This window comes from Leptidea sinapis, chromosome 17, assembly GCF_905404315.1.
Source record: "Leptidea sinapis chromosome 17, ilLepSina1.1, whole genome shotgun sequence".
Lineage (NCBI taxonomy): Eukaryota > Metazoa > Arthropoda > Insecta > Lepidoptera > Pieridae > Leptidea > Leptidea sinapis.
This window is the reverse complement of record NC_066281.1, coordinates 7,376,651-7,392,055: the sequence shown is the minus strand read 5'-3', so window position 1 is coordinate 7,392,055 and position 15,405 is coordinate 7,376,651. Positions and strand designations below refer to the sequence as shown.

The window sequence follows — 15,405 nt, the reverse complement described above, 5'->3', positions numbered from 1 at the left end:
TCATCTTTTTGCGTTAGTTTAAACGTACATTTTTTTTATACACTTAATTTTATTTAAAAACGTGTGTACGTACTTATGTATGCACGCAAGATATTATACTTTTTTGGCCTAACAAAGCAAAAATCCTTAAAATAAATATATTCCTCGTGCTATTCTACGTTTGTACAAAGAACAATATTGTAAAAATCTTGCTAAGATGGCTTTGACAATTAATCATTAAATAACGAATACGGCTGTACGCGCTTGAACCCTTTGCCTATCCTAATAATGGAAGAAGAATACAAAAAAAAATAAGAATGTCGCAAACGTCAGAAAATTTTAGGAACCATCTTCACCCTGTTATTTTTGAGTTACAGTGATGCGATAACGCGCCTAAAGATACTTCTTTAACTTAACTTCAAAAAATTTAAAAAAAAAGGGCTGATGAGGGATTGGAATTTATTCTTGAGATAATAACCTAGGTGGTAACTCTTATCAATACTGATATAAAATTGTGTCGTAAATAAACGTTTTACGACTCCAAGTACAGTGACACCTTGAACTATTGAAAAATATAGAGTTACATTGATATAGAGTAACCGTTGAGTCTCTTGTACTATATTTTCACGAGAACAACATTTTTCTGCCGTGAAGCTACTGCTTCAGAAATAGACGCCGTTGTGGTACCCATAATCTAGCCGGCATACTGTGCACAAGATCCTCCCATAAAAGTATGAGACTATTGGTGTACCAATAAATTTAAAATGAATGTTCTTTCGAAATATGCATGTATTATCTTATTTTTAAAAATATTTGTGTCACTGATAGTCAGGCACTATTCATGTTATATTCATAATATAATCATTTGTTATCAAATCCGTTCACACCTCCTGTCTGAAATAAAATTTATCTTGTATTAGTCTATCTTGACACTACCAATCTTAATACTTGAAACTGTCCTCTATATATATTGTGCTGATTGATGATTTGAAAAAAAAAGAATTAAAAATTATATAAAAAAATAACATATATACAATGTTATTTTTTTTATGGAAAAGGAGGACAAACGAGCGTACGGGTCACCTGGTGTTAAGTGATCATTGCCGCCCATATTCTGTTGCAACAACAGAAGAATCACAGGAGCGTTGTCGGCCTTGAAGGTGTACGCGCTTTTTTTGAAGGTACCCATGCGGTATCGTCCCGGAAACACCGCACAAGGAATTTCATTCCACAGGTTTGTAGTACGTGGAAGAAAGCTCCTTGAAAACCTCACTGTGGAGGACCGCCACACATCCAGATAGGGGGGATGATATCCTAACTTGTGGCGTGACACACAATGAAGCGATGTCTTTACGCAACGCCAAGTGATCCAGCCGTTCACAGAGCACTGGGTCCCCGATAATCCGAGCTGCTCTGCGTTGCACGCGGTTAAATGGATCGAGCTGATACTGGGGTGCGCCAGACCAGAGATGACAGCAATACCAGCCACCAGCCAATGCGCTTTGGATTTTGGATTTCATTTGTATGTTTATTTGTTCACTTACTTACAATAAGGAACGAGATAAGCAGGACGTTCAGCTGACGGTAATTGATACGCCTTGCACATTACACTGCAGTGCCATTCAGGATTGTTGAAAACCCCAAAAATTCTGAGCGGCACTCCAATTGCGCTCGTCACCTTGAGACATATGATGTTAAGTTATCATCCATATCATATGAGAGGAAACTTACTTAAAAGGGTGACTGAGGTCAGAGACTTAGGAGTGTGCTTTACAGCTGACTTGAACTTTAGGACCCACATTATTGATATTTGTAAGAAAGCATATCGTAACTTAGGTTTAATGTTACGGCTAGCAAACCAATTTACAAATATCGGGGCTTTGAGAGCATTGTACGATGCACTGGTTAGAAGCCGCTTGGAATGTAATTCTGCAATCTGGTCTCCCCATGAGGCTAAATATAAATTTATGCTTGAACGTATACAGAATAAGTTCCTTAGGTTTATGTATCTCAAGCAGTTTGGCGTATATCCGGGCTACCCATTATTGTATTCTATTTTGTTTCTGTTAGGCATGGTGGGTTATTACAAAATTGAGGTTAGAAGAGAAGTCACTTTAGCTATGTATTTACTAAAAGTAATTAGAGGTAAGATACACAGTCCTAGGCTCCTGGAGTCAGTATTGCTGTGTGTCTCTGACGAGTACGTAGGACGGCGGCGGCGACCACCGCTGCTTTTGGTGCGTCGTGCCACCAACCTTCTGCAGCGCGCGATGTCCGAACACTTAGACCTGTTCTCTTGTTCGATGAAAGAACTCAAAAGAGCGGCGTATTGTATAGTTTGTAATCAATTAGAGTAATATTATCTAGTTAATTAAGTTTTTCTTTTACGAAATATGTGTTTCAATGATAGTATTGTTATAACTTTATTTGTTCATTACTTTGTCGCATTAGGTTAAACCTGTAATGACTTCACTTGCCACGGCGCCCTTTAGACCAAAATACAAAAATGCCTAGACTTTCCTGCTTCACGGCAGAAATAGGAGCCGCGAAAACGAAATAAATTTGCGATAAATCAAAAAGGTTTTTTTTTTTTATGCAATAGGAGGACAAACGAGCGTACGGGTCACCATGTTAAGTGATCACCGCCGCCCACACTCTCCTGCAACACCTCCAACAACAAAAGGTTGGGTGTGCAGTTGAACAACTCTAACAATGCCATCATGGACAAAAGAAACTACGGTTACTGCTGAAATGGGTTTGAAATCAGGACAGCAAAATATATAAATAAAAAATCCATAACAGCATTGCTGGCCTTAAGTTTGGACAAACAAGCTTATTACATGCTGCATGTTGGTTACGGACTCTTTAAACGTACTTTTTGAGCCCTTCGAAAAATTCGTAAGTCAAATTCTATGTAAATTCAAATATTTTTATTAATATAGGATGTGACATCACTTATTGAAAGTCAAAACTACCCCCCATTCCAAAACGAATGCCTCAGAGCTTAGAAGAATGGGCGCAACAAACTCAGCGGATATTTTTTTCATAAACAATAAGTTTTTAAAGTAATATCGCACAGTTAAACTTATTATTTAATAGCCTGAGGGTGATTGCTCCATTCCCAATCTGTGGTATCATTAAGAAAGTCTTTATGTAATAGTAACTTTTACCACACAAACGTATTTTTACAATTCTTTTGAATTTCATAATACTTTTGTTTTGAACATTTTCCGGGATCTTGTTCTATATATCATATTATATTCTATATAGCATATACATCGCCCCATAAAAGACTTACTTACTCGACTTAGCCGAATAGTAGGCATTATAAGTTTATGACTGTTCCTGGTGTTAATAATAAAATAATAAGGTTATGACAGTTTCTAGCAAATACACTCATGTGCCTATGAATGAAACTTCGCTAAGTCTAGAACCGAATGACAACACGGTTATTAAATACCCTGACCCATTTTTATTATAGCCATGCAATAATTTTAATAATCTTTCCCTATAATCTTACCAGGATATTCAGGATAAGCAATTTTGGTATATCGTATAGTCGGTAGTGTCTTTGTGCCAAGAAGCAATGCGAAGTCGATATATATATATATATATATATATAGGTGTATCAGGGTTATTTCATACAGACACAGGGTAAATCCGCATAATTTAAATAACTTCTAAACATAGTGCAAAACGCCATTTGTTCTACCCCTCGCTTCATTCAGTAGACTGCGTCTATCGATGCGTTGCGTAGTTTGAGTGACGTGTGACGTCAATTTAAAACATAACTGAATTATCCTATATACTCGTAATATACGAACTTACCCTGTTACACTTTATAACATCGTTGTGTATTTTGTTAAAGAATTTGACCTTTGGCTAATCAAGAAAATAAAATGCAATCACAATACTTGCGTTTTACAAGAACTCATTACATAATATTCACCTGTGTTACGTGAAAAGTTTGATAGTAAAGTAACGAACTTGGATTGTGGATGAACAATGATTTCAAATAAACATTTGACACGACTGTCTCCAAAAAACTGTATACACATAATGCCGTCTCTATCAAACTATAATATAAGTTCAATTTCCACTAAACTTGTAAATACGTCCTGCGTAAATGCATTTAACGAGAGATTGGTTTGAGTACTATAGCATGTATAAAACCGCAAAACAACTCAATTTACAATAGGGTTGACACGAAATAGATGGATAGCGTCCTTATTTCTTGTGCCTACTTGTATGATGATTTAACTGGTCCGAAAACTTGGTATCATTTGCTATACATGTTTCTTGCCGGTGTCACTGTGTCTTACAATCATCGATTGTTCCCAAAGCAAGTGTATTCATAAACGTCATATGAAACGTATTTTCAATGATCTTGACACTCTCGATCCCCTTATCGCGCACGCCTGTGTCTCTCGCTATCACCAGTGGGAGGCTCCTTTGTACAGGATGTCGTCTAGATTAGTGGTACAACGGTGACTATTTCTGTCGTGAAGCAGTAATGTGTAAACATAACTATGTTTTGGTCTGAAGGGCACCGTAGCTAGTGAAATTACTGGGCATATGAGACTTAACATCTTATGTCTCCAGGAGACAATTGTAATTGTAGTATAGTAGTAATAAAAAAAAGTTGTTGGAGGTGCTTCAGTTAAGTCCAACTTGAGAGATAGGATACTTTTTATTTCGATATGGGACCCATAATTATTTTTATTTCCAATTTTTGTTTTGTATGGACATATTTTCTATGAGGGAATTTAGTGACGCACGGTTTGACAGTTCTGCTGTGAAACAATTTCATTATAACAACGCATACGTTACGAAATAATTCTTGATGTTTTGTAATATTATTGTAAAATTCCTATAAAACAGTATTTTTTTTTATTATCTACAGAACAACGTCTGTCGGGTCAGCTAGTATAATATAAAAGAATGCACTATAATACAAAACTTTGGCTAACAGTGATTTTGTTATAAAGGCAAAAAATCACGACAATCTTAAATAGCCTACTTGAGATAAAACAGATAAAGCAAAGAGAAAAATACTAGGCATATTATATTTAGGATGTACTTGTTACTGTACAATATAATGAAACTGCAATATTAAAAATAATGAACCGCATTAAGGTCGCAATCTGCAGGTAAGGTGCCCAAGAAGCAGGAAAAGTTGTTCTTTGAATTGCCAAACTTGTTATTTGGCAAAGGTACGTGTCAGATCTCGGGTCATCTGTCAAATTTATAATTCGCCTGGTGTTCGGGCTGATGGACCTAACGTTCCCAAAGTCTCCACTCCAAATTGAAGAAATATGTACCCCTAATGCTTTAACTAAACTATGTATCACTTAATAATTATATTAATGTTATAAACATATTTTGGTAGATAGAATTATCAGGGTTTCTGTTTTATAATATATTATTATGACGACCTGTATAGCCGAGTGGTTAGCGATCCTACCTACTAAGCTAGAGGTCCCGGGTTTGAATCCCGGTAGGTGCAAGTATTTATACGATGAATATGGATGTTTGTTTCCGAGTCATGGGTGTTTAGATATATTTATGTATGTTTATATGAATTTATGTATGTTTAAGTAAGTATATTGTATTAGATATATCATTGTCTTGTAACCCATAACACAGGCTATATATGCTTAACTTGGGGCAAGATAATTTGTGTAGAAAGTGTGTCAGTATTATATTATTATACTATATTGTACCGGCAAGCCCTTTGAGAATTCAAATTTGTATTATGTTAACCTAATTACGAAGTTTGTTAGTTATAAATTATTCTCAACTCAAATTTTTGATGTGAGGCTCAACCCTACAGCCTTTAGCCCTCACTTATCGGGATGCGATTATAGGCGCCTGATTGATCACACCGCGGTACGTTGCCTAGCTTACTCTAGTATTTACACATTTTAAGGAGAAATATTATACAAAGGTCGGTCCATTGTGCTCATTTTTATTGTTATTTAAGGATTTCCTTATTAAATAGGGTTGACTCCGTCTGTAAGTTTCAATCAAAAGTTCAACACTTTAATGATAATGAAAATCTAGTTGACACAGATGTTTTCTTTGAGAAATTGTCGACCTTGAAAAAATGTTTCAAATAAACTCTTTCTTGATTTGTTAATTTAATGCTGTAATCTATTTGTATCTTTATAATATCCTCTATCTCTTTATATATAAGTATAATTCATTTTTATGTCAAATATCGAATTTTGTTTAATATTACCTCTATGTAGCGCAAATCTAATTCATTATTTTAAAAATAGAGGAAACTATAGGTTTTTTATTATTGTTAAGTATAAATTGTTAAAAGTTTTGTATAACCGTTTGTTTCTGAATAAATAAATAAAAGTTACTAAACCTATTTCTACGGAGACCATGTTCGTCTGCAAGTTTATTTAAGTGTCTTAATAAAGGTAATTTGCCATAATAATTTCAAGTATATTATATACATCAATTGAGTGGATATCCATATATTAAAAATAAATAAAAGATAATGAAATAAGATAAAACTGGTTGGATTACACTTAAAAATAATTATAAATTGTACAGTGCAAGATGACACTTGCGTAGTCAGCGACATCTGTAAGCATGAACTCATGATGATATGATTCAAGGTTATAAGCGTTGCCGACCTTATAAAGCGTCGATTACGCATACATATGAATTCCAAAACCGAAAATACATTGGTACATGGCAGGCTGGGATCGAATTAGGGGCAACGAGGTGACAGTGAAAGGTTCTAACCATTGAGTCACCGACACCATTACGGTTGTGTTGAGCCCGTCTGAGTAGGGACGCCGCTACTTTCTGTGTCTTCGACTATTCCTTTATCACTGTGGGTGTTTCTTCTCCACACAACCAAATAATGTAAAAACTAACCCGGTGCTCAAAAGACATTTCGACACGGGTGTGTCGTCTTTGCTCCTGTGATTTATATGTAGCTTCAGGCGAGTGTGACGTCATCCGAGTGACGCTATAAGCAGCGACAGTACTATAACTGAATCTAGCGTATGTTATTATAATGTAGCCTGTACGTTTTCCAACCTCTTGTTAATATTCATGAAAAATAAGAATTAAATTTATTAAGTACTTTTAGCGTTTTGCCCCGACTTACACACAGAGAAAAGTACATTAATGGATTCATTAATATTTGTACATTATACAGCGAGTTTTCTTCAATATACAGTTTACTTTGATACGATCTTGTTATATTACATACTAGCTGACCCGGCAAACGTTGTTTTGCCATATAAAGTATAATTCACGCGATAGTTTTATAAGTAATAAAATATTGCCTATATTATAGCCTGTACATCATTTTGTTCTATTGTCAATAGTTTTTGCAGCGCACACAAAAATAGGTTTTCGATTTTACACCTTGTGTTACAAAATAGCAATTTTATTACGGATCCCTAATAACATAGCCTATAGCTTTCCTCGATAAATGGACTACCCAACACTGAAAGAATCATTCAAATCGGACCAGTAGTACCAGAGATTAGCGCGTTCAAACAAACAAACAAACACTGCAGCTTTATAATATTAGTATAGATAATAGACTAGCTGTTACCCGTGACTTCATCTACGTTTACCAGTGTAACCACATTAGTTGGTGTTTTAATGCTACATGCATTATACAAATATGCAAAACAATCATATTATATCTATCATACCAGTGGGACTTCTTTGCACAGGATGCTGGCTAGATTATGGGTACCACGACGGCACCTATTTCTGCCGTAGAGCAGTTAAATGTAAGCATTATTGTTTTCGGTCTGAAGGGCGCCGTAACTAGTGGAATTACTGGGCAAATGATCGTCACACAATCGAGCTATTTATGAAAATAAGGGACGAGACGAGCAGGACGTGCAATTGGTAATTGATACGCCCTGCCCATTACAATGTAGTGCCGCACAGGATTCTTGAAAAACACAAAAATTCTGAGCGGCAGTACAATTGCGCTCGTCACCTTGAGACATAAGATGTTAAGTCTCATTTTACCATTAATTTCAAAAGCTTCGGCGCCCTTCATACCGAAACACAGTAATGCTTACACATTACTGCTTCATGGCAGAAATAGGCGCCGTTGTTGTACCTATAACTAGCCACTAGTACATATAACTCCCACTGGTATCTTGGCCGCTCAGTTTCAGTCAATACCCACAAAATAAAGTGCTCAGTATGGCTAAAGTAGTATTCACTTCAAAAATTTTATTAGAACTCAGAACTTAACAACAAAAACCACCAAACGAATAAATAAACCGTCTTCTTAGTCAAACTGATGTTTGTAAATTTATTATTAGTTATTTATATATATCATTGATGGATGTATTGTAATAATATTAATTGTAAGTGAAAGTAAGTATATATATTATGTAAATCATTCTTATATCTAACTGGTGACACGTGCATTGTTTCTTGAACAACTTACATCTAGTGTCACGTTGCAGACACGAAACGTGACCCTCTCGGAATTCTGAACTACGTGTTAAATTTATGCATAGACTGAGTAGTATCTATATGTTATATTATAATAAAAAGGGTTGTTTACATAAGACGGGTCGTATGACGAAATGTTTGAAAACCATAATTTTTATTGATTTTATTCATTTTACTAGAGGTTTTAATGTAGAATTATTATGGTTGTACTGTAACATATCAGGTTTAAAATTAATTTATAAACCCCGTTTAATGGTATTTCAAATGATAATTAAATAATTTTATGATAAGTGATACATATAAAAGAGCTTACAATTCAATTAAAATTCAAATTTTATTTTATTTTATTTTTAATAACTTATTAAACTTCAAAAACTTCCTACACTGAAATTTGCCTCTGACCGAAAATGAATGGGAGCAAATAAATCGGCGGGCTTCGTCGTCTTTTTAAAAAAAAGTTTCATTACAGAAAAAATGTTACTTAAAGAATTTTAAGATACATTGTAGAAGATAATGGTCACTCCATTCCCAATCTGTGGTCATTCAAATCATTTATGCTATAATTACATTTACCTGTAAATAATGTGCTGTAATTGTTAAAAGATCTCGTCTACGTTAAATTACTGCTAATTGCTAAAATAAGGAAAAATTGTCTGTGATTATAACCGATTTGTTAAATTGCTTTCGAACGAGAAATGTTTCAACGCTCAAGCAATGCGGACTAATTTTACGCTAAACAGCTGAAACTGTCGTAAACAGAATGATGCCAACAGGTGATTTATTATAATCTATATCACTGCATACCAAGAACGAATTATATATTATTTCTTTACCTACTTACCATGTCAATTAAGGGCTCACAGTGTTGATAGTCAATCATTAATTTAAACATTTTCATAGTCAAATCGATATCTTTGTTTTGATTTCACTTTACGTTGTGAGCTTACGGAGTTTTTGATGTACAAATAAATTTGGGACACAGATATTATCTGAGCGTGTATTTTAACGATGTGTGTTGTTTTTCACTTATGAAATTATGGAGTTAGAGTTAAAGGTAGATGCGGCTATGTTTAGAGTCTGAATGCGCCGCGTTTAGCGTCTGCAATCACCGGTGGGCGACTGAACTAGGGCGGACGGCTCCTAGCAGACTTGCCAATCCCGCCCTGTGCCCTGTTCCGCATCGTTAGCTCGCCATCTCTACTATTCACAAGCAAACGATAGAGACGTAAATATAAAATAAAGAACTTAATCATTGCTGCATCTATCACGTTTCATAGACAATTTTTTAGATACATTCTAGAGGATAATTTACATATTGTAAGTGTAACTCTGATTTTATGATTACGGTTATGGAGGAACTTTTACTGTAATGTTAAGTTAGTTTTAAATTGTCGGTCTCGGTGAGTCTTAGACTGAGATATACAGGGTGGCCCACCCAAACCGGTCAGTATGGGGATTTCAGAATATATAAGAGATAGAAGAATATCTTCTAAGGAACCACGATATCAATTTCAGAGAAAACAAAAACTGCATTCATAGATTTTCAAAAAAAAATCATAAACGACTCGGGAATCGAACCCGTTCATTTTGAAAAAAAAAAAAAGACATTTTTGTTTGTTTGCCATATTGATAGTGTAGGTTATAAGGAGTGATTGTTGATATGAAACCTTGTGTCTAAAATTAAAAGAAATTGCTTAATTTGATATTGTTTCATGTAAGTTGTCGGTTTTAGTCGTTAAAAAAATGTAGGCACTAACCAATCGTCATGTTGTCTGCGTATACCAGTAAAAATATTTTATTTTGCTGCTATTTGAAAATGGAATGTGAATTTCTAAGATTGTCGAATTTCAATTTAAAAAAATTAATGCTTCATGCCTGCGTACCAGTAAAAATATGTTATTGCTGGTATTTGAAAATGGAACGTGTACTTCTAGATTACGAAATTTCAATCAAAGAGAAAACGAATGACGGGAGTTGACTATTGCATTCAAGAAAATGGTTGCCATTTTGAACATTTGTTAAAATAATTAAAATAATATTTAAAAAAGCAATTTCTTTCAATGTTAAACACAAGGTTTCATAGCAACAGTCACTCCTTATAAAAAAAATCACTCCTTATAACCTACACTATCAATATGGCAATAAAACAAAAATGTTTTTTTTCCAAAATGACCGGTTTCGATTCCCGAGTCGTGTATGATTTTTTTTGAAAATCTATGAATGCAGTTTTTGTTTTCTCTATAATCGATATCGTGGTTCCTTACAAGATATTCTTCTATCTCTTATATATTTTGAAATCCCCATACTGACCGGTTTGGGTGGGCCACCCTATATACATGATACTTAGACTTTGGTCAGACTTTACTTACGTAAAACTTAACTGAGAGTAAGATTAGCTTTATCTTTGATTTCGTTTTTATTGTCATTTGACAGCTAAAATTATGCTGGCCTTAAGCTAAGACAGCCGAGGTCGTTTGTACCTTGGCATTTAAAGGAAACAAATTATTTTACGTGTGTGTAAAAGTGTGTGTAGTATACTTCTTTGGCATCACAAACGAAAATCCTGAAATATATTTTATTCCTCGAGCTATTTTACAGTAATAACAATATTGTAATAAAGAACGTATTATTTAATAAAATTTATTTAAATATCATTAAATTATTTTTATACAATTAGAAAGAAATAATTTATGAAGTAAAAACTTCTTTAGCGGCGTTGAGCACTTTTCTTGGGATGGTTATAAAATGATAAACTCGCGTCAGGACGCGTGTTCTGATCGAAAATTCGTAAGACAGTCGTTGAAAATTATGGATGAAAGTTGATTTTTAACCGACTTCAAAAAAGGAGGAGGTTCTCAATTCGTCGAAATTTTTTTATGTTTGTTACTTCTAAATTTTCAACTGGGTGAACCGATTTTTATAATTCTTAATTTTATTTGAAAGCTGGTGCTTCCCGTGTGGTCCCATTGCAATTTCGTCTAGATCTGACAATGGCATCCATGAATTAAATCATAAAGGTCTTAAATTTGCTATACATATACATATAGCAAATTGAATGATAAATTTACGAATAACTTAATATCGCGCCAACCGTTTTAGATGTTTTTTTTTTTATTGGAAAGGATATACTTCAAAGATAGGTTGGTGAGAGTTTGGTTAGGTTCTGATTACGGAATCCATGGCAAAGTAACGGAACTCTTCAATTAAGCGCTTACGTTCATTGCTGCATTGAAAAATTTTGTATATCTGCACATATTTAGACAAGTTTTTAGTTAGTGTACTTCAAATTCACTAAAAATAAAAAAATAAAAAAAAATAACATAAATACAACCGACTCAAAAACACTATTCCAAAACAATAGATATAATATGCACTAAAAAGTATGAAAATAATTGCGTATTTTTACACAATCTAATTCTAGTTACGATTATTGTAATTTTTGGAGTCGGTGTCATCCAAGATAGGCTTGTAACTACATACATAGTTATAGGTGAGATGTGCTTGAGTCGTGAGGTGAGAGGCGAGAGCGGCTCGCGGCGGAAGGACACCGATTCCAAAAATTACAATAATCGTAACTAGAATTAGATTGTATAAAAATACGCAATTATTTTTATACTTTTTAGTACATATTATATCTATTGTTTTGGAATAGTGTTTTTGAAGTCGGTTGTTTTTTTGTTAAAATTTTTTTTATTCTAAAAGATGAGCTTTTAAATGTAAAATAATTGTAATAATGTTAAATGATTGCAAGCTCTAAAGAAGTGTTAAATTTTTTATGTAATATAAATTATCATTTTTGTGTACGACAGCACAATATTGTATTTAACCACATAAATGCTAGTATCTACTTTAATACTGATAAATAAAGCAATTCGTGCGAAATTATTCCCTAACCATTCCAAAATGCACAACGTTAATGTTCAAGTTTTCACTTCTGCCGGCATTCTCGGAGTGCAACCCGTTTTTTTAATATATTTTACAGCATACATGTTTAAATTTATTCAATTACGAGAACCGATTGGTACCATTGATTGTGGTTCAGAAGACATATGAGTTACAAGAGGCATATGGTAACTGAAGTATGATAACCTGAAGATGACCATCTAACGTCCGAGTGTCGAATTAGGGAGTCGTGGTGAGCGCGCATCGTAAAAATTCACTCTGATAATTTTTCTCTAACGCACCAAAAAATAACTTCAAAAAATCCAGCTGTGATTTTCCTCTTCTTTTTCTCAGGCCTGAGGCACAGTAGACATATGTACCAGTACGGAAACTACCTACAAACGTTCGAAATGACACACTCACACAAACATGCGCGTCGACGAGGCCCCTAAGCAGTTTCCGCGGTCTTGCAGTAGCGAGTGTCACGTTGTTATTTGTTGACGCGATCTTTATAAAAATGCCAGCGTATTACGGCTATTTCAACTCGGCTTCATCGTTTTTGAAACTATAAAGTTGTATAGTACATATAGTACATATAAGAATGATTTGTTGTTATATTATTATTATAATTAGTAGGTATTCGAATAATAAGACTGTAAGATCGATTATAATAAATTCGTAAACAAATTTCACAATTTACACTAAGATGGCGGCTGTAATATTTATGATCATTTTTTTATGAGTGTGGTTTAATGGGTTTCTATGATGTTTTTTATATTTATTTATTATGGACAAAAATGATACCAACTAGTGCTGCTAAAACGAAAATTCAAGATGGCGGCTGCAAAAAATTATTAATCATTTCGTCACGCGTGTCGTTTTCATGGTTTACGAGGATGTTGAAACTGATAGTGCTGTCAAAATGTTAATCCAAGTTGGAGCTACATGAAATTATCAACTTTTTTTATCATGGGTGTTGGTTTCATGATTCTCGAGGGTGATGAAGCCGATAATGCTGGACTTAAAGAAACGAAGACTGAAATAAAATTGTGTGTACATACACATCCAAACATAAAATAAACACTATAACCGATTATAACATCATATAATAATAGATATATATATATATTAAATTCGCATTCATACGCATAATATTATTCTTTTAATGTTTAAACTATACATATTATTATGTTAAAGTAAATTAAGTTGAAATTCATTTAAGTCGATTTTTTTGTTTATAAGTTAAAGTAATTTAAGTTGAAAACTCATTAGTTGATTTTTGTTTATATAGAGAGACCTGTAATTGGCTATTATATGTACACTAATTTTTAAGACTAATTTGTAATATTTATGCTGTTGGTCTTTTCAATAAATAAATAAATAAAATAAATGTAAAATAATTGTAATAATGTTAAATGATTGTAAGTTCTGAAGTGTTAAATTTTTTATGTAATATAAATTATCATTTTTGTGTACGATAGCACAATATTGTATTTAAACACATAAATGCTAGTATCTACTTTAATACTGATAAATAAAGCAATTCGTGCGAAATTATTCCCTAACCATTCCAAAATGCACAACGTTAATGTTCAAGTTTTCACTTCTGCCGGCATTCTCGGAGTGCAACCCGTTTTTTTAATATATTTTACAGCATACATGTTTAAATTTATTCAACTACGAGAACCGATTGGTACCATTGATTGTGGTTCAGAAGACATATGAGTTACAAGAGGCATATGGTAACTGAAGTATGATAACCTGAAGATGACCATAACGTCAGAGTGTCGAATTAGGGAGTCGTGGTGAGCGCGCATCGTAAAAATTCACTCTGATAATTTTTCTCTAACGCACCAAAAAATAACTTAAAAAAATCCAGCTGTGTTTTTCCCCTTCTTTTTCTCAGGCCTGAGGCACAGTAGACATATGTACCAGTACGGAAACTACCTACAAACGTTCGAAATGACACACTCACACAAACATGTACATCGACAAGGACCCTAAGTGGTTTTCGCGGTCAATACGAGTCGAGTGTCACGTTGATATTTGTTTCCGCGATCTTTATAAAAATGCCAGCGTATTGCGTGGTATACGGCTATTTGAACTCGGCTTCATCAAAACTCCAGTTTTCGTTTTTGAAACTATAAAGTTGTATAGTACATATAGTACATATAAGAATGATTTGTTGTTATATTATTATTATAATTAGTAGGTATTCGAATAATAAGACTGTAAGATCGATTATAATAAATTCGTAAACAAATTTCACAATTTACACTAAGATGGCGGCTGTAATATTTATGATCATTTTTTTATGAGTGTGGTTTAATGGTTTTCTATGATGTTTTTTATATTTATTTATTTTGGACAAAAATGATACCAACTAGTGCTGCTAAAACGAAAATTCAAGATGGCGGCTGCAAAAAAATATCAAGTTTTTCGTCACGCGTGTCGTTTTCATGGTTTACGAGGATGTTGAAACTGATAGTGCTGTCAAAATGTTAATCCAAGTTGGAGCTACATGAAATTATCAACTTTTTTATCATGGGTGTTGCTTTCATGATTCTCGAGGGTGATGAAGCCGATAATGCTGGACTTAAAGAAACGAAGACTGAAATAAAATTGTGTGTTCACGGACAATCCCGAAAATCTCAAAAATTATACCCATATTGATTTTATTGAAAATATCACATCCGCCATCTTGGATATTGAAATGGGTGTCATATTTGTAATTCCACTCCCGAAAATCTCGACACTCCTAAAAATCTCGAAAATGATACCCAATTTGATTTTATTGGAAAGGTCACACCCTCCATCTCGGATCTCAAAATAGATGTCATATTCGTTGTCACTCACGAAAACAATAATTGCCCTGTCTAGACATGTTCGTGGGATGACTGCAGGGAAGAGTTTCGACTGTGGTAGAAGTGAAACTTCAACGGACAAAGTTTAAAAACACATATTTCGAAGCTTCCCGTCAATATTTCATCGAAAATTAAAACAAAACATTCCAAGAAAAATACTTCCGAGAAAAACATTCAATTAAATGTTGTTTAAAAACATTACATAACAGTCAGCATGTAGACT

The 15,405-nt window shown here is 33.9% G+C and overlaps 1 protein-coding gene across 2 annotated transcripts in view; it reads right to left on the bottom strand.

The window, feature by feature from the left end:
• The window catches only part of LOC126969228 (monocarboxylate transporter 12), a 65,885-nt gene that overhangs the window by 37,339 nt on the left and 13,141 nt on the right, over nucleotides 1–15,405 (bottom strand). Inside the window, exon 1 of one of the 2 annotated variants that reach the window (XM_050814574.1) lies at nucleotides 9,278–9,541. The exons of the other annotated variant lie outside the window; for it this stretch is intronic. The gene's annotated coding sequence lies outside the window, so the exon portion shown is untranslated. Of the gene's footprint in view, nucleotides 1–9,277; nucleotides 9,542–15,405 lie in introns of those variants that run through there. 2 annotated transcript variants of the gene reach the window in all.